This window comes from Heptranchias perlo, chromosome 16 (assembly GCF_035084215.1).
Source record: "Heptranchias perlo isolate sHepPer1 chromosome 16, sHepPer1.hap1, whole genome shotgun sequence".
Taxonomy (NCBI): domain Eukaryota; kingdom Metazoa; phylum Chordata; class Chondrichthyes; order Hexanchiformes; family Hexanchidae; genus Heptranchias; species Heptranchias perlo.
Genome location: NC_090340.1, coordinates 40,914,928 through 40,941,441, shown reverse-complemented (window position 1 = coordinate 40,941,441; position 26,514 = coordinate 40,914,928). Strand labels below are relative to the sequence as shown.

The 26,514-nt window shown below is 43.0% G+C and overlaps 1 protein-coding gene across 7 annotated transcripts in view; it reads right to left on the bottom strand.

Annotated features, from left to right (window-relative positions):
* The window catches only part of banp (BTG3 associated nuclear protein), a 242,214-nt gene extending 223,105 nt beyond the window's left edge, over nt 1–19,109 (bottom strand). The window contains exon 1 of one of the 7 annotated variants that reach the window (XR_010965968.1): nt 18,795–19,109. The gene's annotated coding sequence lies outside the window, so the exon portion shown is untranslated. The remainder of the gene's footprint in view (nt 1–18,794) is intronic. The other 6 variants (XM_067998009.1, XM_067998010.1, XM_067998011.1 and 3 more) reach the window with 6 other exon arrangements.
* Nucleotides 19,110–26,514: the final 7,405 nt, after the last annotated feature.

The following is a 26,514-nucleotide window of genomic DNA, read 5'->3' as shown; positions in this document are numbered from 1 at the left end:
TCTCTCTATCTACTCTGTCTGAACCCTTCATGATTTTGAATACCTCTATCAAATCTCCTTTCAACAGTCTCTGTTCTAAGGAGAACAATCCCAGCTTCTCCAGTCTATCCATGTAATTTCAGTCCCTCATCCCTGGAATAATTCTAGTAAATCTCCTCTGCACCCTCTCTAAGGCCTTCACATCCTTTCCAAAGTGCGGTGCCCAGAACTGGACACAATACTCCAGTTGTGGTCGAACCAGTGTTTTATAAAGGTTCATCATGACTTCCTTGCTTTTGTAGTCTATGCCTCTATTTATAAAGCCCAGGACCCCATATGCTTTTTTAACCGCTTTCTCAACCTGCCCTGCCATCTTCAACAATTTGTGCACATATACTCCCAGATCTCTCTGTCCCTCTACCCCTTTTAGAATTGTGCCCTCTAGTTTATATTGCCTCTCCTCATTCTTCCAACCGATATGCATCAACTCGCATTTTTTCACCTTAAACTTCATCTGCCACGTGTTCGCCTATGCCACCAACATATCTATATCCTCCTGAAGTCTATCATTATCCTCCTCACTATTCACTACCCTACCCCTTTCTTCATATTAGAAGAATCTCTAGATTTTTTAGCTTTATAAGGGAATATGTAGCTATGCCCGTATTCTGACAATTTTAAAATGGTTGTTTGATTACTTTCTCAGAAATCTTTTTTTTTGCTGGGGTGTGGGGGGCGGTGAGCATATCCACACCTGCCTGTCTGATGGACTTTGATATTCAAAGAAAATGTCTGCTTAAATAGATTGCTCAGTCAGCCTTGTGTCACAGCAAACAGCTTGACGGACACCTCAGACATATATGTGAGTTGACGACTGCAAGAAAATGTCAGATCCATTATCAACGATGGCTGTCCCACCAAGCGGAAGATGTAATTGAACCTATTTTCCTGTTTATTCATAGAAGATCGGGGCTTCTTCCAAGAAACTTGCTTCATGATGGAGAGACTCTGCTGTTCTTAAGGCAAGAGCAATCTGCCAAATTAGGTATTTGGGGCAGCCTCAATTCACTTCGAAACCGCATGCCTGAATAACAGCAACAAGAAATGATTCTGTGGAACTATGTTCTCACCATGGACACAGTCCAAAACGTTAGAGAACTGCCAAGTCTTTTCAACTTTTGTTTTAGAACAGATACTTTCAATTTGTGAAATACAGTACTTAATTCTTCTGGATTTTCTCTTGCTTATGGATAACTTTGCTTCCCAATAAACACACATCAATAGCTTTATTCTGAACCAACAATCCATCAGCATGGTACTTACCAGGATTCGGAGAGATCAGAGCACAGTGGAAACCCACACTATTTCCTGTGCATACCACAATGGTAAGAGGGTTCATTGTTCACTTAGAAGCCCAACATCTAAATACTTTGTGCATAAGGTCAAGGTTCTCTTCATAGGAAAGCTGTGCTTGCCTATGGAAGCTGGCTTTTGCATTGAGCACAAATAAAAAGTATCTGGAGAGAGCCCAAATCTAAACAGCGAGTTGTTATAATTTATGGCGAGCGGCAGAGGCGGAGCCGGGGCCAGAGGAGGGGCGAGCGGCAGAGGCGGAGCCGGGGCCAGAGGAGGGGCGAGCGGCAGAGGCGGAGCCGGGGCCAGAGGAGGGGCGAGCGGCAGAGGCGGAGCCGGGGCCAGAGGAGGGGCGAGCGGCAGAGGCGGAGCCGGGGCCAGAGGAGGGGCGAGCGGCAGAGGCGGAGCCGGGGCCAGAGGAGGGGCGAGCGGCAGAGGCGGAGCCGGGGCCAGAGGAGGGGCGAGCGGCAGAGGCGGAGCCGGGGCCAGAGGAGGGGCGAGCGGCAGAGGCGGAGCCGGGGCCAGAGGAGGGGCGAGCGGCAGAGGCGGAGCCGGGGCCAGAGGAGGGGCGAGCGGCAGAGGCGGAGCCGGGGCCAGAGGAGGGGCGAGCGGCAGAGGCGGAGCCGGGGCCAGAGGAGGGGCGAGCGGCAGAGGCGGAGGTTTCAAGAGGAAAGGGAAGACGTAGAGTTGGTGATGAGAGTCAGGAGGGGAGGGGGTAGTGGGAAGGTGACGGGTTAAGTAATATGATTGGAACATGTGGGTGGGGAGGGACCAAGAGTGATGGTCACAATTTTTCCCCAGAACCTTCACCCCAAATGCAGCATGCAGATGTCAGCCTTGCTCAGTGTAGTACTCTTGCCTCAGAGTCAAAAGGGTTCACATGCCACTCCAGGGATTTGAGCAAATAATCTAGACTGACATCTCAGTGCAGAACTGAGGCAGTGCTGCATTGTCAAAGCTGTTATCTGTCAGATGAAACATTAAACTGAGAGTCTGTCTGCTCTCAAGTGAGCAAAAACAATCCCGTGGCACTATTCCAAGAGCAGCTAGGGCTTTCTCTCGATGTCCTGGCCAATATGTAGCCCTTAACCAGCATCACAACAACGGATTATCTGGTCATTTGTCTCACTGCTGTGAGTGTGCAAATTGGCTGCCACAGTTCCCTACATCACAACAGTGACTTCAGAAGTACTTCAATGGTTGTCAAGCGTTTTGGGATGTCCTGAGGTCATGAAAGGCGCTTTAGAAATGCAAGTTCTCCTGTACAGTGGTTGATGGCTTCTTTCAACACCACACCATGCCACTCAAAAGCAAAAGAAAAAGACAAAGAGAACAATGAGAAGCAAAAAAAGTTAAACTGAGGGAAACAGAAAAGAGGAACATAAAGGTAGGACATGGAGAAACAAACAGCAGACATGTAAAAGTGCCCTAACAGGAGCTCTACTTGCCAAAAAAAATGATTTCCACATCGTTCACCTGAGGAAGGAGGTAGCCTCCGAAAGCTTGTGAATTTAAAATAAAATTGCTGGACTATAACTTGGTGTTGTAAAATTGTTTACAATTGCCAAAAAAAAGCCATGGATGACAAGCAATAAGGGACAACCAAAAACTAAAAAGAAAAAGCATACAAAAATGCAAAAAAAAAGCACAGATCCTAGCGACTAGAAGAGATACAAAGAACAGCAAAGGGTGACAAAACAGATAGTAAGAGCTACAAAAAGGAAGTATGAAAAGAAACTTGCAAGGGATATCAAAATCAACACCAAAAATTTTTACAATTATATTAGGAAAAAGAGGGTGGTCAAGAGCAATGTGGGCCCCTTAAAAACTGATAATGGTGATATTGTAAATGAAAATAAGGAAATAACGGACATGTTAATTACTTTGCGTCAGTATTTACAGTGGAGGAAGAGGATAGCATGCTGGACACCCCAAGGAAACTAATTTTGAATCAGGGACGGGGACTCACCGTAATTTACATAAACAAATTAACAGTAATGAAGACAATATAAAGTGTGACAAATCCCCAGGACCAGATGATTTCCATCCCAGGGTTTTAAAGGAAGTAGGTGAGAACACTGCAGATGCCCTAACTATAACCTTCCAAAGTTCTCTCAATTCAGGAACCGTTTCTTTAGATTGGAAAATTGCACGTCACTCCGCTATTTAAGAAAGGGGAGAGGGGGAAACCAGGGAATTATAGACCAGTTAGCCGAACATCTGTTGTCGGGAAATTTGTAATTAAGGACAGGTGACTGAACACCTTGAAAATTTTCAGCTGATCAGAGAGAGCCAGCATGGATTTGTGAAGGGTCGGTCATGCCTGACAAACCTGACTGAATTTTTTGAAGAGGTGACTAAAGTAGTGGTTAGGGAAAGGTCTATGGATGTTGTTTATATGGACTTCCAGAAGGTATTCGATAAAGTCCCTCATAAAGAGACTTAGCTAAAGTTGAAGCTCATGGAATTGAGGGCAAATTATTGACCTGGTTAGGGAATTGGCTGAGCGGCTGGAGTGAGGGTAGGGATAATGGGCAGGTACTCAAATTGGCAGGATATGACTAATGGTGTCCCACAGGGATCTGTGTTGGGGCCTCAACTATTCACAGTATTTATTAACAACTTAGATGACAGGATAGAGAGCCACATATCCAAGCCTGATGATGACACAAAGATAGGCAGCATTGTAAGCAGTGTAGATGGAAGCATGAAATTACAGAGAGATATTAATAGATTAAGTGAATGGGCAAAACTGTGGCAAATGGATTTCAGTGTAGGCAAGTCTGAGGTCATCCTCTTTGGACCCAAAAAGGATAGATCAGAGTACTTTCTTAATGGTGAAAAACTCAAAAACAGTGGCAGTCCAAAGAGACTTAGGGGTCCATGTACATAAATTAAAATGTCATGGACAGGTACAGAAAATAAACAAAAAGGCTAATGGAATGCTGGCCTTTATATCTAGAAGACTAGAATACAGGGGGGGTAGAAGTTATGCTACAGCTATACAAAGCCCTGCTTAGACCACACCTGGAGTAGTGTGTTCAGTTCTGGGCACTGCACCTTAGGAAGGATATATTGGCCTTGGAGGGTGTGCAGCATAGATTTACTAGAATGATACCTGGACATCAAGGGTTAAATTACGAGGAGAGATTACACAAACTAGGGTTATATTCCCTGGAATTTAGAAGATTAAGGGGTGGTTTGATCAAAGTTTTCAAGATATTAAGAGGAACTGATAGAGAGAAACTATCTACCATAGGTAGTCTAGGGCTAGGGGACATAGCATAAAAATTAGAGCCAGGACTTTCAGGAGTGAAGTTAGGAAACACTTCTACACGCAAAGGGTGGTAGAAGTTGGGAACTCTCTTCTGCAAACGGCAGTTGATGCTAGCTCAATTGTTAATATTAAATCAGAGATTGCTGGATTTTTGTTAACCAAAGGTATTAAGGGTATGGGGCTAAGGCGGGTACATGGAGATAGGTCACAGATCAGCCATGATCTCATTGAATGGTGGAACAGCTTGAAGGGCCAAATGGCCTACTGCTGTTCCTATGTTGGAGAATATTGATGCTATCTTCCCAAAAAAGGTGAAACACAGTTGCATGTTGTAGGCATAATTAATTTGTTCTGGTGTGCTAATCTTCCAGAGATTGCACACATTCTTGGTGGAGATTTGCAAGAAATCCACAGGAGAATATGCAAGTAGCTGAAGTACTAAAAGACATGGTTATGGATTATTTCTAAAGGAAAAAGATTCAACTTTACTATACACAAATTTGAAACAGAAGAGTTTACAAATTTGAGCCTTTTACATAACACAAAATGTAAGGCAGGTAAGGTCTTAAGATCCTAATGTACTTTTATTGTAATGAAAAATTTAACTGGCCAATAGTAGAATCTACACATCACCTACGTTCTTCAATGATTTATATGTAGGTCATATTTCCCTAGATAAACAGTCACTGCATTTCAAAGTAAATCATTGTATGTGAAATGTTAAGATATTCCTGTTAGATCCAATAAGGCATTTATAAATGCAAGTCTTCTTTCACATATTTATATGGGGTGATTATATTAGATAATGTAATTTTAAATCAAATAACATTTTCCATAAACATGGATTCAATCTTCTAAAAGAAGAAGTAAAAAGGCTCAGTTCAAAATCATAACATGTACCTTATGGTGAATTCACACTACACCTACAGCATTGGTGCAAAGCAGTTTACTTTGAACCAACACTGCAGTCATAACGTAAATGTAGCCTGAAACCGGAGTCTCAATACCCAATTTACACTGTGCAAGTTTAGCATATGTATGAAGCTAGAACCACTTTGCACCAACACTACACTTACAGAATAACTACACCCTTAGATATAGGGCTACTTCTGACACATTGAAACAGACATTAGTAAGGGCACCAATCCTGAAGACTGTTCACCATGCAGGTTGAAACTATAGGTTTCATATTAGGGACAGCAATATGATACCCAAAAAAAGAAAATCCCCTTCTGGCTAATAGTTTATGCGAGTTGTACGCAATGATTCTGAATGGAATCACAGCACCACAAAAACATAGCATTTCAATGTAATCTGTGCTGTGGAAAAGTGAAAACACAAGAGATGACTATTCTGAGTGATCGATAATTAGTACCGTTACGCCAGAACACTAAAATCCAGGTGAAGGCCTGGGAGCAAGACATACCCCTCTACCATGTCAGGAATGCACTGCATAGGAAGCACCGAGGGAGTAAACTTCAAAAAATGAGTCACCCGCACAAAAAGATCAGCATCATTCCCATAATAGAGTATCAGCAGCAAATTCAGAGGGCCATAATGCAATATTAGCAAATGTATCATGGGAACAAAAGAATCTGATTCCAGACTGTTCTATATGTACAACAGTTTGTTGTCCAGACCACTATTTTATGAAAAATTGTATTTTTACTCATTCCACATAGGAATACTAAGAACAGTAGTAGGCCATTCAGCCCCTCGAGCCTGCTCTGCAATTCAATTATATCATGGCTGATCGGCACTTCATCTCCATTTACATGCTTTTGCTCTATATTCCTTGATACCCTTATCTAACAAAAATCTATCTATCTCAATCTTAAATGCTCCAATTGTCCTAGCATCCACAGCCTTTTGGAAGAGAGTTCCAGATTTCGACTGATCTCTAATTTTAAAATTAGATCCCCTTATTCTTGATCCTCCAAAAGGAAATAATTTCTCTGTATCTATCCTATCAGATTGTTTTAACATTTTAAATACCACAATCACATCACCCCTCAATCTTCTATAGTCAAGGGAATACAAGCCAAGTTTATCATTATTTAATATAAGCCCCAGTATCATTCTGACAAATGTGCGCTGCACCCCCTCCAATGCCAATTTATCCTTCCTGAGATGTTGTGCCCAAAACTGAACACAGCACTCCAGATAGGGTCTGACCAAGGCTCTATAAAACTGAAGCATAACTTCCTCCCTTTTGTATTCCAGACCTTGAGATAAAGGCCAATATTCCATTAGCCTTTCTGATTGCTTTTTGTACCTGATTACTAGCTTTAATGGTGTGCACTTGAACTCCCAAATCTCTCTGCTCCTCTACAGTTCCTATTTTCTCACCTTTTAGAAAATACTCCGATTTATCTTTCTTGGCCAGGACAATGACGATCAGGATTTATCAGGCAACAATATAACAATGGTTGATGGTCGACATGTGGACTTATGACCAAAGGAAGCTGAACCCAGGCATTTACGATCAAAAGGGACTCATGTCAAATCAAGACATTTCCCAGTAGATACTTTATTATATTTTTGTCAACTAGCATAAAGACAAAAAAGGCCAAAGTGAAAATTGCAATTTTCACCAATTGAACAATCATATGTATCGAAAAGTTTTAAATAGCAGAGTTCAGCAATTCGTAGAGGATGTTTTTCCTATCGGCTAAAAATGCTTCTGTAAAGCTGCTTAACATACAAATTCAACAATTTGCACTTCAGTAGCACCTTTCATATAACAAAAGTCCCATGAGCTTCACAAGGGATCAGTGGACACCATGCAGGATGTCAGAGAATTTACAGTTGACAAGACTGAACGTGCATTCGAAGAGATAGGTTTCGAAGAAGCTGGAAGGTGAGGATGGAGGAGCAAATGAGGGCAGTCAAAAGAGGTTGTTAGTTCAATATATCAAGCCTAGCAAATTACACATGATTAGCTTCACTCATATTGTTATTATGATTTATCCTGGATCTATTCCGAATAAAATAATTGAGCTTATAGAGTTCAGATTTGTGGGATAGGAGCAAACTGCCTTTAGAATATATTTGATTACTGATTTGATACTTCATTCGGGCTAAACAAGCAGTTAAATATCTAGTTAATTTTAATCTATATTCAACTTTTACTAATCTCAAAACAGCCTTCCTTAAAGCAAAACAAAAGCTAGAGAGGGACAGGGTGGGGAGACCTGTCTTGGCACACATTTTCTTTTCCAAAGAGAGCTGGACAGGAATTCTCTTAAGCCATCTTGAAAATTATGCACTTACATCTTGAGAGTGCCATCAACTCTCAACATGCTGTTTCACCTATGGTCAACTGCAGTCCTACATATAACAGGTGGCTACACAGTCCCAAGATTTTTATAGGCCTTGCAATCTGCCATAAGATTATTGCGTCTTCTATGCTGTCCCACTATCACCAAGTCAGTTTAATTTTTCTCTATTCATTCTTGGGATGTGGGCGTCACTGGCAAGACCAGCATTTATTGCCCATCCCTAATTGCCCCTGAGAAGGTGGTGGTGAGCCGCCTTCTTGAACCACTGCAGTCCATGTGGTGAAGGTACTCCCACAGTGCTGTTAGGTATAGAGTTCCAGGATTTAGACCCAGCGACAATGAAGGAACGACAATATATTTCCAAGTCAGGATGGTGTGAGATTTGATGGGGAACGTGCAGGTGGTGGTGTTCCCATGTTGGCGCCTGCTGCCTTTGTCCTTCTAGATGGTAGAGGTTGCGGGTTTGGGAGGGGCTGTCGAAGCAGCCTTGGAGAGTTGCTGCAGTGCATCTTAATGTCTCATTGTGTTTCTACTGTGCTATTTGAGTTACAATGCAAAGAATAGAGAAACAGAATATTTCTAAATGTTGTTCAGAGGGATTTTGGTGCCCTTATACGAGAAACACAAAACGTTAGCATGCAGGTACAGCAAGCAATTAGGAAAGCAAATGGCATGTTGGCCTTTATTGAAAGGGGGTTGGAGTACAAGAGTAAGGAAGTCTTACTACAATTGTACAGGGCTTTAGCAAGACCTCACCTGGAGTACTGCGTACAGTTTTGGTCCCTTTATCTAAGGAAGAATATACTTGCCTTAGAGGAGGTGCAACAAAGGTTCACTAGATTAATTCCTGGGATAAGAGGGTTGTCTTATGAGGAGAGGTTGAGTGAAATGGGCCTATATTCTCTGGAGTTTAGAAGAATGAGAGGTGAGTTCATTGCAACGTATAAGATGAGAGGGCTTGACAGGGTAGATGCTGAGAGGTTGTTTCCCCTGGCTGGAGAGTCTAGAACTAGAGGGCACAGTCGCAGAATGTCAGCCAGATGAGGAGGAATTTCTTTACTCAGAGTTGTGAATCTTTGGAATTCTCAAATCCAGGGAGTTGTAGATGCTGAATCATTGAGTACATTCAACGATGAGAGATAGATTTTTGGACTCTAGGAGAATCAGCGGATATGGGGATCAGGCAAGAAAGTGGAATTGAGCTCGCAGATCAGCGATGATCTGATTGAATGATGGAGCAGGCTTGAGGGGCCAGATGGCCTACTCCTATTTCTTATGTTCTTAGCAACGCAACCATCCCAAAAACAATCAGCTCAGTGTCCATGTCAATTTCTAGGTCCAATAAGCACATGATGGCCCAGAAATATTTCACGCTGAACTCTGAGTTGAGTCTTCATTTTTTAAATCAGTTTCCAGGGCCAAAAGGGAAACTGGTAGCAAATGCCAATATAAATGGATGTGAGCAGCCCTGGAAGTTGTTTTAGCATCACTCTCCCATAACCTGACTGCTGAGGCAAAAGCATCTATTTGAAGGATCTTGCAAATTGCTTGGTAGAACCTGTGACATTCCTCTGCTACAAGCTCTGGAATCAAACTCTTCTTCATAGTTACTACATTTCTGATCTCAACTGGACTCCAGCATATCGTAATTGGACTTTCTAAACTACTTGTAATTGGAAATGAATAAACATAAAGTAGTTGTTGTGGGACCGAACAGGAAAGACCAAGATGATTTGGACTTCAAGTTCAACAGAGGAAGGAGTCATGACCTATTCATACACAATCTCAATTTGCAGAATAATTTGTGTGGAGTTCAAACAGAGGACAGCAAAGCAAAGTACATCATTGGCTAATAACTGCCCATTGGTATAAAGCTTCTAGATGAATGCCAATGATTTAACACATTTCATGGTGTGAAATTACATGGTGAAGGATTCTGGACTTTTCAATACCAGTTGTAAGAAAACTAAAGGATTGGCTAGAAACCTGGATTAATTACCTGCTAAAGGAGCTGAGTTTGGTTAAAAGTATTAATTCAACAAAGGAGCTGTTAAACTGGCTGTTCAAGACAGCACGCTGGAAAGGTTGGCCAAATTCGAAAAGTATTATTCAGACTGTCTGCAAGGCTACAGATGAGGCCTTGAAAGACTGGGAGACCGTCGAAAACACCAGGTGCTGTTTCTGTAGTATCAGTCTGTTAAACCATGGAAAGTTACTGAAAAGCTTGTTTTTGTCAGCAAGAATGGTGTAAGTGCAGCCATTCTAAAGTGAAAAACTGAAGGAGATCACGAAGACAGACTAGAAGAACACCATGAAGGACGTTGATGGAGAATTAACGTCTGTCTCCTGAAGCATAAGAACTGGCCATTCTGAGTTGCACTACTCACTTACGGTCATATGAATCTTTATTTGTAAAACTTCTTGTATTGTAACATTAATGAAAACAATGATTTAGAAAAGTTTAAAGCCTTGGTTCATCTCACCACTGATTTTTTTTATTTGTTCATGGGATGTGGGCATCACTGGCAAGGCCAGCATTTATTGCCCATTCCTAATTGAGCTTGAGAAGTTGGCTGTGAGCCTCCTTCTTGAACCGCTGGAGTCCATGTGGTGAAGGTTCTCCCACAGTGCTCTTAGGTAGGGAGTTCCACGATTTTGACCCAGCAACGATGAAGGAACGGCGATATATTTCTAAATCGGGATGGAGTGTGACTTGGAGGGGAACTTGCAGGTGGTGTTGTTCCCATGTGCCTGCTGCCCTTGTCCTTCTAGGTGGTAGAAGTCGTGGGTTGGGAGGTGCTGTTGTAGAAGCCTTGGCGAGTTGCTGCTATGCATCCTGTGGATGGTACACACTGCAGCCACTGTGCGCCGGTGGTGGATAGGATACCAATCAAGTGGGCTGCTTTGTCCTGGATGGTGTCAAGCTTCTTGTGTGTTGTTGGAGCTGCGCTCATCCAAGCAAGTGGGGACTATTCCATCACACTCCTGACTTGTGCCTTGTAGATGGTGGCAAGGCTTTGGGGAGTCAGGAGGTAAATCACTCGCCGCAGAATACCCAGCCTCTGACCTGCTCTTGTAGCCACAGTATTTATATGGCTGGTCCAGTTAAGTTTCTGGTCAATGGTGACCCCCAGGATGTTAATGGTGGGGGATTCGGCGATGGTAATGCCATTGAATGTCAAGGGGAAGTGGTTAGATTCTCTCTTGTTGGAGATGGTCATTGCCTGGCGCGAATGTTATTTGCCACTTATCAGCCCAAGCCTGGATGTTGACCAGGTCTTGCTGCATGCGGGCACGGACTGCTTCATTATCTGAGGGGTTGCGAATGGAACTGAACACTGTGCAATCATCAGCGAACATCCCCATTTCTGACCTCATGATGGAGGGAAGGTCATTGATGAAGCAGCTGAAGATGGATGGTCCTAGGACACTGCCCTGAGGAACTCCTGCAGCAATGTCCTGAGGCTGAGATGATTGGCCTCCAACAACGACTACCATCTTCCTTTGTGCTAGGTATGACTCCAGCCACTGGAGAGTTCTCCCCCCCCGATTCCCATTGACTTCAATTTTACTAGGGCTCCTTGGTGCCACACTCGGTCAAATGCTGCCTTGATGTCAAGGGCAGTTACTCTCACCTCACCTCTGGAATTCAGCTCTTTTGTCCATGTTTGGACCAAGGCTGTAAGGAGCAGAGTGGTCCTGGCGGAACCCAAACTGAGCATCGGTGAGCAGGTTATTGGTGAGTAAGTGCCACTTGACAGCACTGTCGACGACACCTTCCATCACTTTGCTGATGATTGAGAGTAGACTGATGGGGTGGTAATTGGCCGGATTGATTTGTCCTGCTATTTGTGGACAGGACATACCTGGTCAATTTTCCACATTGTCAGGTAGATGCCAGTGTTCCAGCTGTACTGGAACAGTTTGGCTAGAGGCGCAGCTAGTTCTGGAGCACAAGTCTTCAGCACTACAGCCGGGATGTTGTCGGGGCCCATAGCCTTTGTTCTATCCAGTGCACTCAGCCATTTCTTGCTATCACGTGGAGTTAGCTGAAGACTGGCTTCTGCGATGGTGGGGATATCGAGAGGAGGCAGAGATGGATCAGCTACTCGGCCCTTCTGGCTGAAGATGGTTGCAAACGCTTCAGCCTTGTCTTTTGCACTCACGTGCTGGACTCTGCCATCATTGAGGATGGGGATGTTCGCAGAGCCTCCTTCTCTTTAGACTGCTCTAAAGAGAAAAATGAAGAACTCCACAAGAGCTACTTTGCAAAATCAAAACTGGAAACTACACTAATCTCATTTATTAGCAAGTCAGTGCATCCACCAGACCCCACTGCAGAAATCTGTTTTAAAGATGAAACTAGTCTTGCCACAACTACCCTTAGGGATCATTAAAGTCAGTTTTTAAAATCAACATTCACTGATAAATTCCTGTATTTTAATTTTTTTTGGTCAATCAGTAAAAAGTGATTGCTTCCCATAAATCAGGTTTAGAGATGTGTGCTGACATCACAGATGTAATGTATCCACATGTTGAGTGGTGTGCATGCTCTCCTGTTGTTAAGAATGCGATGCATGCATGTTTTCTGTCCCGATTTTCATCAGGGGAAGATACAATGGCTGTGCCACTTAGATTTTTTTTAAAAAGGGGACCTGGTTTTTCTTTAGGTATAGCTGTGAGGATATTAGTCTCTATGTTGCAGCAAATGTCATTTTTTCATTCCTAATAGGGTATGGAGTAAGGACAGCAGTGCCCTGACAGTTCCCTAAGGATTGAGATCATCAAAGGCCGACTCAGGTCACACACTAAAGCATTTTACTAAAAGCAAGATTAAAACTATTCCACTGTGCACAACATCCAACAATTATCATCATCCTACCATCGCAGTGTCAAGTAAGTGGCTTGAGCCACAACAAACATAGGTTCTTCAACTTTACTTTTAACAGAAATGTCAAATGTCAATCTGACGATAGGTTCTATAATATTAGGGTTGTCATTTAGCTTAGCATATATCCCTTGCTTGTTTTCTTGAGTTTCAACAATGTTCTTTAAAACCTCCAAATTTATCTGGGTTTTTTGGGGCCCAATTCTTGCCCATTGATTTTCTACCTTTTTTAAAAAAAACATTAAAAATAAAACTGGAAAAAGCCCAGATTTTTAAACTGGCAATCAAAACTGACTTGAAAATCCTTAACTACCCTATATACACACAGGCTAAAAGCAATGCCCAGTGGAGTTAACAGAAGATCTTGTCCAAAACAGTCAGTGTGATACAACCATGAAAAAAGTTTTGAACAGAGCTAGGTTGACACATACTTAGGAAAACCTTTAAAGAAAGTCAAATGATTATCAACATTCCCCTCCTGATCCTTCTTAGCCATCACTTTCCTCTGATCCCATCCCCCCCCTCCAATCTCACCCTCTGTTGTGTTTTCACTATTCCCTCTGACCTTCCCCTCTCGGACCCCAATCAGCTCTCAGCAAAGGCCTTAGCTTCATCCCCTTACGCCCCCACCTCAATGAGTTTCGAGCTCAACACGATGCTGAGCACTTCTTCCATCATCTTCGCGCCCACTTCTTTGGCCGGAAGTCGTCTCCTCGCACCGCAGACATTTCTCCAGTCTTTAGAATTTTCGTTCCACCTGGATCCCTCCCTCTGGCCTCTTACCCTCTCTTGATCTGTTCATTGTCACGCTGGCAGTTGGCATCGGCGTCTCAATTTCTCTTCTCCCCTCACTTGCTCGAACCTACCTCCCTCCGAACTTGCAGCACTACGTTCTCTCAGGTCCAACCCTGACATTATCATTAAACCTGCTGACAAGGGCGGCGCTGTTGTGTGGCGAACAGAACTCTACCTTGCGGAGGCTGAACGCCAACTGAGACACCTCCTCCTAGACCATAACCCCACCGCCGAACATTATGCTATAGTTTCCCAGACCATCACTGACCTCATCTCCTCTGGAGATTTTCCCCCCATGGCCTCCAACCTCAGTCTTCCAACCCTGCACGGCCCGCTTCTGCCTCCTTCCCAAGATCCACAAACAGGACTGCCCTGGGAGACTCATCATTCCAGCCTGTTCTTGCCTCATGGAACTTATTTCCTCCTGTCTCGACTAATTTTTCTCCCCTTGACCAGTCTCTTCCTACCTATATCTGCGACTCTTCTGACGCTCTCCGCCACTTTCCAGTTTCCCAGTCCTAGCAGTCGTCTTTTCACCATGACCGCCCAGTCCCTCTAAACCTCCATCCCCCACCACGATGGCCTACAGGCCCTCCACTTCTTCCTTGAACGAAGGCCCAATCAGTCCCTATCCACCACACCCTCCTCCTCCTCCTCCGCCTGACTGAACTTGTTCTTACATTGAAGAATTTCTCCTTTGACTCCACTCGCTCCCTCCAAATAAAAGGTGTCGCTATGGGAACCCGTATGGGTCCCAGCTATGCCTGCCTTTTTGTGGGATACGTGGAACATCCCTTGATCCAGTCCGACTCAGGTCCCCTCCCTCACCTCTTTTTCCGGTACACTGATGCCTATCGGTGCTGCTTCCTACTCTCACCCCAAACTGTAAAATTTCATCAACTTTGCTTCCAATTTTCACCCTTCCCTCACCTTCACATGGTCCATCTCCGACTCATCCCTTCCTCAACTTCTCGATCTCCATTTCTGGGGATAGGCTGTCAACCAATATTATACGCCCACCGCTACCTTGATTACACTTTCTCCCACCCCGCTTCCTGTAAGGACTCTATTCCCTTCTCCTTGTTTCTCTGTCTCTGTCGCATCTGTTCTGACGACGCCACCTTCCACAACAGTGCTTCTGATATGTCTTCCTTTTTCCTCAACCAAGGATTCCCGTCAACTGTAGTCGACAGGGCCCTCGACCGAGTCATAGAAACATAGAAAATAGGAAAAGGAGTAGGCCATTCGGCCCTGCGAGCCCACTCAGCTATGCAATATAATTATGGCTGATGGTCTATCTCAATACCACATTCCCACTCTCTCCCCATACCCCTTGTCCATCCTATTTCCCGCCTCACCCCTTCCATTCCAGAACCATGATAGGGTTCCATTTGTCCTCACCTTCCACCCCACCAGCTTCCACAGACAACGCATTATCCTCCACCATTTCCGCCACCTCCAGCACGATCCCACCACCAAACATGTCATCCCCTCCCCTCCGCTTTTAGCATTGCAAAGGGACCGCTCCGTTCACGACACCCTGGTCCGCTTTTCCATCAACCCCCAGAACCGGCTCTCCTCCCCATGGCACCTTCCCGTGTGAGTGCAGGAGATACAACACCTGCCCTTTCACCTCCTCCCTTCCAGGGCCCCAGACATTCCTTCCAGGTGAAACAACAGCTTACGAGTACTTCTTTCAATTTAGTATTCTGTATTCGCTGCTCACGACGCGGTCTCCTCTACATTGGGGAGACCAAACACAGATTGGGTGATTGCTTTGCTGAACACCTCTGCACTGTCCGCAGGCGTGGCCCTGACCTGCCGGTTGCTTGCCATTTTAATTCCCTGTCCCACTCCTACTCTGACCTCGTCCTCTTACACTGTTCCAATGAAGCTCAATGTAAGTTAGAGGAACAGCACCTCATCTTTCATTTAGGCACGTTACAAACTTCCGGACACAACATGGATTTCAATAACTTCAGATCATAACCACTGCTCCCATTTTTTCAGACTGGTAATGGTTCTGCTGTTGCCATTCACAGCTCCTCCAGACCTATCTTTTGTTTCTTTACTTGTCCCATTACCACCCCATTTGCCTTGCACATCATCCCTTTTATCATTTAATCACTCCTGCCCTCCACCCTAACACAGACCTTCCCTTTTGTTCTTTCCTCCCTTCCCCTGGCTCTGCACTTGCTTAAAAACTAACTCTTTAACATCTTCCAGTTCTGATGAAAGATCTTCGACCTAAAACGTTAACTCTATTTCTTTCTCTGCTGATGCTGCCTCACTTGCTGAGCTTTTCCAGCACTTTCTGTTTTTATTTCAGATTTCCAGCATCCGCAGTATTTTGCTTTTGATTATCTACGTTAGATTGACATCTTGAAATACGACCTGAGTAAAGAGATGGGTAAAAAAACTGCACCTTTCGATAGGGAAAAAGGCGGCTCAAGTTTAAACTACATATGGCCTTGAGAATTAAACACTTGTAGAGAACATCTTATACCAAAGAATGTCAGTCATTATAGAAGATTAGAACCACTGCCTATTCTGCTAGACTGTGCCCAATATATCCATGGGCAAAGGATCCAATTTAAATTGTAAACCCTCTGCTGATTATAACGAGTGACGAATCTTCCTGGTAATCATAAAATTAAAATTTACCAAATAGAAAGGGTAGCACCTATTCCTACCTAGAAGCAAAGCAGAGAAAAGGCCAGGAATACAAAAAGATCGGCGGGGGGGGGGGGGGGGGTGCGCCTTGTGGTAAATGACTAGTTGCACAAGTCATTTACCACAAGGAGCACCCAGTTAATCAGAGTGTTCAGTTTTTTTTTGCTCATGGAACTTTCTTTCGTCTATGAAGATTTTCCACAATCCTGGTCAGCTTGGCTTTCTTCAGTACATTAATCATTAATAAACTTTTTGGTGTAGTATTATTACTTCAGGACAGTGGAACATCAACTGGACAATTGGCAATCTTGGATGTTGAGATTCAAATATTGTTGATTTGTCCCCTTCTCTCTTCCCTCCCAATGGCAAGAAAATTAAATCCCTGATCCTACTGCAGGGTCTTCCATTGCATGCCATGCAACAACTAAAAGCCAAAATGCATACAAAACTTAGCATGTTTGAATTGAAAAGAAAAATAAAAACAATACAGCACAAGCTAAAGCTGAACATTTGTGCAATAAGTGCAAGTAATAGTTGTTGCTATTGTTGTAATAGCATCTTCTTGTAAGTCTGTTCTAAAACAGGTTTAATGGTTTAAAAAAATGCCTAAGTCCAAGGCTGCAATTTAATACCAGGATTCAAATATAAACAATTTTACAACACCAAGTTATAGTCCAGCAATTTTATTTTGGACTATAACTTGGTGTTGTAAAATTGTTTACAATTGTCAACCCCAGTCCATCACCGGCATCTCCACATCAGGATTCAAATAACATGTGAATGTCATTTGAACACCAAGACCAAATTACAGCTATATTCCTCACATCAACCATCAATAAAGCTCGATGGCTATTATCAACAGTAAAACTGGAAGAAATGCAAAATGCTTACAAACTGCACACTTTATTGAGAACTAAACAATTTTTGCCAGTGGGAGGACTAGAATAATTAGTTACAGCTGATGCCCCAAAACATTTACATGGACAGCAAATAAAGAGTGAAAATGCTGGAAACAGGTGAAAGATCTACAGTCAAAATGTAAACCTATCCTTTACACTTTTATGTCTTTCCAGCAGATTCTGGTTTTAATCGCATTATATAGACTGATGCTTTTTCATTAAGTTTGTTCTGTAATTTCCAATTAGTCGCCAAAAGCATTATTCATTGGATGCTATGCCACTCTTCCTCTTTTTAAAAAAAACCCGTATATTCACCATAGTAAAATTAATTGTAAAATTACCAGCCATGCATGTACAATGTGGATACTAACACACATTTTTGGAAAAAAAAACTGCCTCAACTTGCAAGCATAGATGCAAGAGGATTGTTCAAGAAGCCCACTTGTTCACAACTTGCAAGTTTTTCATGGGAAACACATAATACTGGATTTCTCTAACTTACCTTACTTAGTTTTTCATGAAGTTAATAGTAATCCAGTGATTATGCACAAGCTATTCTTCACACTAACAAAACACAAAATGATCGTTTCAGATACAATATTGCAATTGCTAACACGAAGAACAGCCTCTGCTTTCAAGGCCCAAGAAAAACTAGCATACCTTCATAAATGCAATACTCCAGAATCCCAGTTATACTGAAATTATTGTAGCAATATCAATCGGGTACTTTGAGTACATAACTGTACTGTTGCAAAACGACACCCATTTGTAGTTACACTACACAACAGTAGATTCACATTGGTATAAATGCCACCTTACGCAACATGCGGCATTAGACGAACTTATTTTTTTGTGTACGTGAATTTCATTCTGCGCTTTCATTTACTAACCACCCTACTTTGTGTCATGAAAAACTGGCACCAAATTGTCCTAATTCTACTTGAAACAAATTAAAGAACAGCTCCGGATATCAATAAAAGTCTTCAGAAATTATCACACCATCTCCAAGGCTAAAATAACCAGGTCTATAACCAATGAAAATTGTTCAAGCGTTTTATTTAAACCCTTGTTGAATCTTCCTGCGCCTGTATGTTCCATCAATTTCATTTCGACATGTAATTAAACCATTTCGTTTTCGTGTGTAAAAAGTATTTCTTTTCCGAAAGATTAGAATTCGCGCTGTAGTAGTTGGGCCTCAGAAAAATAGCAAATGTTTTGTTTATACTTTAGGTATTAAGAAATAATAAATTTACGTTCAACACTAATTATAGTGATCGTTTTATATCTTAGGAAGTATATTTCCTAGTTCCAACGATGTAGTAAACAAAACACGCGAGTCCTGTTATACTCTACCACGCTTTCCCTACAAATGAATAAAACGTTATTATTGTACAAGACAAATGAAAACCCAAACTTGGCCGTACCACCCCACTCAATTATAACGACCTTACTCGTTACAGAGACCAGATAAACAAGACTACAACGAGAATTAAAAGTCAGGCGGATCTACTGTAGGCCTCTCCACCTCACGGTCCAACGCTCAGAAAAAAAAAATAAACGGCATTTTCCAGTCATTTCGCTTGCAAAAAACAGCGAGCAGAGCAGACAGAGTTTACAGACGAGAGTCGCGCTATCGCGGTGGTTATTACCGTTCAGTTCTCGTTTCTTGTTTGTTAAAATCCGATAATGGCGTCCTTCCTCGCGAGAGAATCCCTCCAACACAGCAACGGCCGCGCCAGCACCGCGGCAGGGAGGCAAGATGGCGGCCGGCGGGCGAACGCGGCTGGTGCTGGCTCCCTCGCGCACTCGCCCCTTGTGCTTTGCCCGGCTGTCAAGCAACAGCAATCAGCAGGGGGAGAGCGAGGCTGCCTGCACACACACACACACAGAGCATACATGAAACCCTAGTAACAAAGCAACAGGATTCCCAGCTGTACAAAAAAAAACTCCTTCATTCCCACCTCGGCATTGTTATACGTTTAATATTGCGCTGAATTTTATTGATAGCTTATCGTAAGATGTTTCCCCACCCCCCCCGCCCTGCCACACGTTTATAAATTCCCGCCAGGAAAATACGAGAAGATCAGAAAACAAACCCCGCCCCAGAAGAAGTCTGGATTCCTGTTATGCATTTGAAATATTAATCTGCGTTAGCTGAGAAATGATAAAATTGAAATAAAGACAGAAAATGCTGGAAATACTCAGCAAGTCAGGCAGCATCTGTGGAGAAGGAAACAGGCCGATAACCAATGTTGGCATCCGCTGTTTTATGACATTTATTTTATTACGCGCGTTTCATTTGTTACAACGAATATAAGTAAACTGTTCAAACACAGCGCAGAGTAGTAAGGATGCCGAACCATTTAAAAATGAATATTTGCAATCAAATACAATGTTTTTAATATTTAAACTGTTGGTCATTTTCTCAGTGTCTCCGTCCGATTCTGAAAGGCGGAAAATCAGAATTTTGATTGCAATCAATTTTTTGGTGAATATCCGTCAGTCAGGATTTTCTCACTTGAATTTAGTTGGGCAAAAGTTGCTTTCATTGCTTACAGTGCGCATAGCTGACAATAGACAAACCGCAGATGTTCATTATCAGTTGAGAATTGGACAACAGCGTTCTTGCGTTTAAAAACATACCTAAAACCTCCACGTTGGGTATGTCCTCTGGATTTGGGGAATCTCTTGCTTTTCAACACTGTCAGACTTTGGGCACAATTAAATTATGAAAGCATAAATTTTGTTTAGTGTTGATGCATATTAATTCTCAAATTGTGGGCATCTCTGGCAAGGTTGGCATTTATTGCCCTTCCCTAGTTGTACTTGAGAAGGTGATGGTAAGACTTCTGCTTAAACTGCTGCAGTCCAAATGGTGAAGGTGCTCCCACAGTGCTGTTAGGTAGGGAATTCTAGGATTTTGTCCCAACGACAATGAGGGAACAGGGATATATGTCCAAGTCAGGATGGTGTGTGACTTGGAGGGAACTGGAAGTGATGGTATTCTCACGCAATGTCCTTCTAGATAGTGGAGGTCGTGGGTTTGGGAGATGCTGCCGTGGAAACCGTAGCGATTTTCTGCAGTACATCATGTAAATAGTACACACTACAGCCACTGTACACTATTGGTGGATGTTTAAGCTAGTGAATGGAGTGCCGTTCAAGCAGACTGCTTTGGCCTGGATGGTGTCGAACTTCTTGAGTGCTGTTGCAGCTGCATCCTTCCAGGCAAATAGCAAGTATTCCATCACACTCCTGACTTGGACCTGGTAGATAGCGGACGGGCTTTGGGGAGTCAGGAGGTCAGCCATCTGTTGCAGAATACTCATCCTCTGACCTGCTCTAGTAGCTATGGCAGGCTTGGTCCAGTTGAGTATCTGGTCATTGATAACCTCCAGGATATTGATGGTGGGGAACTTGGTGATGGTAATGCATGGTGTTGGGAGATGGTTAGGCTCCCTCTTGTTGGGGATAGTCATTGCCTAGGACTTGTGGTGTGAATGTAACTTGCCACTTATCAGTCCAAGCCTGGATGTTGTCCAGGCCTTGCTGCATGCAAGCATGGACTGCTTCATTATCTGAGGAATTGCGAAAGGGGCTGAACACTGTGCAATCATCAGCGAACAGGTCCATTTCAGAACTTATGATGGAGGGAAGGTCATTGATGAAGCAGCTGAAGACAGTTTGGCCTAGGATGCTATCTTGATGAACTCCCACAGCGGTGTCCTGGGGCTGAGGTGATTGGCCTCAACAACCATAACCATCTTCCTTTGTGACAGGTATGACTCCGGCCACTAGAGAGTGTTCCTTGATCCTCGTTGACCAGTTTTACTTGGACTTCTTGGTGTCATATTCGGTTGAATGCTGCTTTGATGTCCAGGGCAGTTACTTTCACCTCACCTCTGGAAGTCAACCTTTTTGTCCATGTTTGCATCAAGGCTGTAATGAGATATGGTGCTGAGTGATCCTGGTGGAATGCAAACTGAGCAGGTTATTGATAAGTGCAGTAAGTGCCACTTGATAGCATAGTTGACGACGCCTTCCATCACTTTGCTGATGTTTGGGAGTAAGCTGATAGGGCAGTAATTGGGCGGGTTGGATTTGTCCTGCTTTTTGTGGACAGGACAATTATCCACATTGTCAGATAAATGCCAGTGTAGTAGCTGTAGTGGAACAGCTTAGCTAGGGACGGGGCTAGTTCTGGAGCACAGGTCTTCAGCACTACAGCTGGGATGTTGTTGAGGCCTGTAGTCTTTGCTTTGTCCAGTGCTCAGCCATTGATGTCACGTGAAGTGAATCAAATTGGCTGAAGATTGGCATCTGTGATGGTGGGGACCTCCAGAGAAGGTCGAGATGGATCATCCACTTGGCACTTCTGGCTGAAGATGGTTGCGAATGCTTCAGCCTTGTCTTTTGCACCCACAAGCTGGGCTTCGCCATCATTGAAGATGAAGATGTTCATGGAGCTTCCTCTTCCCATTAGTTACTTAATTGTCCACCACGTTCACTACTGGGTGTGGCAGAGCTACATAGTTTCAACCTGATCCATTGGCTGTGGGATCGCTTATAGTTCATCAGGCGGGCATATCATTTTCAGGTATACCTGGTGCTGCTCCTGGCGTGCTATTCTGCACTCCTCATTGAACCAGAGTTGGTTTGATCATCTGGCTTGATGGTCATGGAGGAGTGAGGGGTATGCTTGAACATGAGGTTACACAATGTGGTGGTATACAATTCTGCTAATGGCCACAGCACTTCATGGATGTCCAGTTTTGAGCTGCTAGACCTGTTCTTAACCTATCCGACTTAGCACAGTGGTATGCCACACGCCACAACGGAGGATATCTTGGTCTCCATAAGGACAGTGTGATGGTTACTCCTACAAAAGATGTCACGGATAGACTATCTGTGACATGTAGATTGGTGAGAATGAGGTCAAGTAGGTTATTCCCTTGTGTTGGTTCTCTCACCACCTGCTGCAAGCCTAGTCTGGCAACTATGTCCTTCAGGACTTGGCCAGCTCAGTCAGTTGTGGTACAACTGAGCCACTCTTGGTGATTGACATTGAAGTCCCCCACCCAGATTACATTCCGTGCCATAGATACCCTCAGTGCTTCCTCCAAGTGGTGCTCAACATGGAGGAGTACTGATTAATTAGATGAGGGAGGGCGGTAGGTGGTGATCAGCAGGAGATTTCCATGGCCACGTCTGACCTGAAGCCATGAGACTTCATGGGGTCCAGAGTCAATATTGAGGACTCCTCACCGATTGTATACCACTGTACCACACCTTTGGTGGGTCCGTCCTGTCAGTGAGACAGGACATACCCAGGAATGGTGCTGGAGGAGTCTGGGAGGTTGGCTGATACATGATGAAAAAGGGAATAGAGGGATACAAGGCAGGATCAGAAGAGGTAATTAAAGTGGGATGAGACTTGTGTGGAGTAGAATAACAGCATAGACCAGTTGGGCCGAATGGTCTGTTACTGTATTGTAGATTCTATGTAAAAAAAATTGTTTATTTTTCACTAATTTAACATAAAGCAAATGAATGCTTGTCACACTTTATTTAATCGTCACAGTAAATTAAGTAAATTGGAAAATATTTCATAAATTTTTGAGTGCAAAGATATAATTACAGCTATGTAAAGCAAATTACTATGAACAGATATCTTTTAAAAATGTATATTGAATTTTAAAATTAGCTCTCTTAGAATTAATTAATATTTGTGAAATAGTATGATCATTACTTATTACATTAATTAAAGCAATGCCCAGAGTATTAAAGAGCATTCCATATGATAGAACATTCCACAAGCTTTGTTTGCATATGTATGAAAGACATTTCTGGATGTTTCCATGATTGAAAACATCAGGACAAAGTATACTGTCCCAAAGCACTTCACATCAAATGAAGTACTTTTGAACTTTAGTCATTGTTGCAGGTGTTAGGATCATTACTCTTCACAATTTATATTAATGATCTGAGTGAAGGCATTGGGGATACTGTCCACAAACTCTTAGGTGTTAAGAGTGCATGAGTCTCTAATGGTTCATGACCCAGTGCCGAGAGTCCATAGCAAAAGCAAATAGAGTGTTAGGATGAATAGCTGGGATGAATAGCTAGGACAAAGAGCACACAGTGTTCTTGTACAAGAGCTTGGTTCGGCCCTGTCTCAAATACTAAAAGGAAAGGAAGACTTGCATTTATATAGCAACTTTCATGACTGCAGGACGTCCCAGTGAAGTGTAGTCACTGTTGTAACGCAGGAAATGTGGCAGCCAGTTTGCGCACAGCATGGTCCCACAAACTGCAATGTAATAATGACCAGATAATCTGCTTCAGTGAGGTTGGTTGAGGGATAAATATTGGCCAGGACACCATGGTGTACTCCCCTTCTCTCCTTCAAAATAGTGCCACAGGGTCTTTTATGTCCACCTGACATGGCCTTGGTTTAACCATCATAGGAAAGACAACACCTCCAACAATCCAGCACTCCCTCAGTACTGCACTGAAGTATTAACCTAGATTTCGTGCTAAGTTCTCTAGAGTGGGACTTGAATCCACAACCGTCTGATTCAGAGGTGAGAGTGCTACCACTGAGCCATAGCTGACATCTAAATATTGTGTGCAGTTCTGGTCCCCTCACGTGGTAGGACTTGCAATAAGGTTCAGAGCGGGGGCACTGGATTAATTCATAGTTTTCAAAACCTTAGCTATCACAATAAGCTCAGAGAGCTGTGTCTTTTCACTCTATAAAATAAAGACTTTGGGGAGACTTGATTAAAGAGAGGAATTTCCCAGAATTATTTTTTTTTCCCTGATTTGGGCTAGGGTTTTAAAAATCTGTTTATTTGCCTCTCTTAGGAGATTATACCACTGCTGGTGGCTGGGGAGTATAGGAGATTGTGTTACCTAGTTGCAACACAACTGAATAGTTCCAAACTCATTGGACCAGCTGCTATTTTTTGTCCGTCTGTTTCATAATGTAGGCAAACAATTGCACACAGTAAGGCCCCATAAACAGCAATGGGATAAATGAGCAGATGATGTGTTTTTTAGAGGTGCAGCTTTATAATTAATTAGGACTGTTTTCTGGGTAAACCTGGTTGCTACAGCAGAGATGAGTTACATATAAATAGCACAGGAACAGGCAGACAATCTATTAATTTATAGAGGAAGAAGGTTCTTAAAATAGATATGGGGAAAACCAAATTTTAATTATAAACAAGTAAAACTTGGAGGATGGTCAAGGAAAAAGATTTAAAAAGATAAAACCAAAAATAAGCTCAAGCAAAGTAAACAAATACGAAGAGTCTCAAAAATGAATGATACATTAATAAATTCACTAGAATACTAGAATCATTCAGAAAGAAATGTTAGAGTTAGAAGTAGAGATAGCAGAAGGAAATTATGATGCCATAGGGCAGACAGAACTGTGATTCGCCTCAGAAGATGGGAGCGAACTCAATATTCAGGAGTGCAGGTTGTTTAGGTAAGGTAGTGATGATGGGAGGGGTAGCTTTATAAATTCAACATAATTTGTAATTTTTTGTCAAACTAACTTGCAGGCAGACAATTAGGGTCTGCAATTTAGCCGCAGGGCAGCTAAAGGAACATTGAAGTATTTTATACAATGAGATAAGGAAGAAAGAACTTGCATTTATATTGCACATTTTACATCCTCAGGGCATCCCAAAATATTTCACAGCCAGTGAAATACTTTTAAAGTATAGGCACTGTTATGTAGGCAAACAAAGCAGCTAATCTGCACATAATAGATCCCACAAACAGCAGATTAGATGTTTTTGGTGGTGGTGATTGAAGAAGGAATGTTAGCTAGGAAACCAGGAGAACTCTTTGTTCTTTTTCAAATAATGCCATAGGAATTTTTATGTCCACCTGAACAGGCAGACGGGACATCAGTTTATTGTCTCATCTGAAAGATTTTATCTCTTACAATGCTATACTCCCTCTGTGCTACACTGAATATCAGTCAAGATTACGGAGTTAACTTTTGAAGCAGAGTTTGAACCCACAACCTTTTAATTCAGAGGTGAGAGTGCTACCAAGGCCTGCATTGATAATAATGTAGAAATAATGGAGTAACTTTAAACTTAACAATAAAAGCAGTGAATTTATGGAATTATGCCAACAGAATCAAAACTAGTAAATATGGTACAATACTACTTCTTAACACACACAATGTGTTAAGGACCCTGTTATGTTTTGGGTTTCTTTACTCTAGATATCTTTTGATTTCTTTGTTTCAGAGTACTCTCATGTGTGAGCCCTAGCTACCTGCAAGAGGGAGAGCTTCAGATTCTTGGGGTATTTGGGTCCAGGAGGGACCTGTTCAAGATGGACAGGTTGCACCTCAACAGAGCTGGGACCAATGTCCTCGCGGGGAGGTTCACTAGTGCTGTGGGGGAAGGATTAAACTAATTTGGCAGGGGGATGGGCACCAGGATGTAGCATTAGCAAGGAGAAACAAGGTGCACAAAGGATTGGGAGAGATAGATAACACTAGAGTAATAAATAATACAGTATTCGGTGGGATCAGACTAAGAGAAAAAACGAGAAGGTCTAAAATAGGTTTAGAGTCCATGTGTGTAAACGCACGAAGCGTGATAAAGTTGGTGAGCTTCAGGCACAAATAGCCACATGGGAATAAGATGTAGTGGGGATCTGGCTCAAAAAAGGGAAGATTGGGTACTAAATATTCCTGAATACAAGGTGTTCAGGAAAGATAGCGAAGGAAAAAAAAGGAAGGGTGGAGTAGCAGTAATGATTACAACCCATGCTGCTTCTACTGCCACCGCTATGGTCGCAGTAGCACATTATGGTATTGCCACTGACAGGATGTGAACAGGCAACGAGGGCAGTTAGTCACCTACAATGCACACGCGCGGCCCAATACGTCACGTGTGCTTGCACGGCCCAGGTCCGAGTGCACACGTGCTAGTCCCTGGCAATGGTCACAGCACATAATCTAGACTGCAGTACTGAGGGAGCGCTGCACTGTCAGAAGTGCTGTCTTTCAGAGGAGACGTTAAATGACTGCTCTCTTAAGGATCCCGTAGCACTATTTGACAAAGACCAGTGGAGTTTTCCCAGTGTCCTGACCAACTTTTGTCCCTCAAACAACACCTAAAACATGATCTGGTCATTTGTTTCATTGCTGTTTGTGGGACCATGCTGTCTCCTACATTACAACACTGACTACACTTCAAAAGTACTTCACGGACTGTAAAGCGCCTTGGGATCTCCTGAGGTCGTGAAAACCACGATATAAATGTAAATCTCCCTTTTTGCCTGCGACAACACTTCTCTGCGTCACCACTCGAGGATCAGGTCCCGAATCACTGA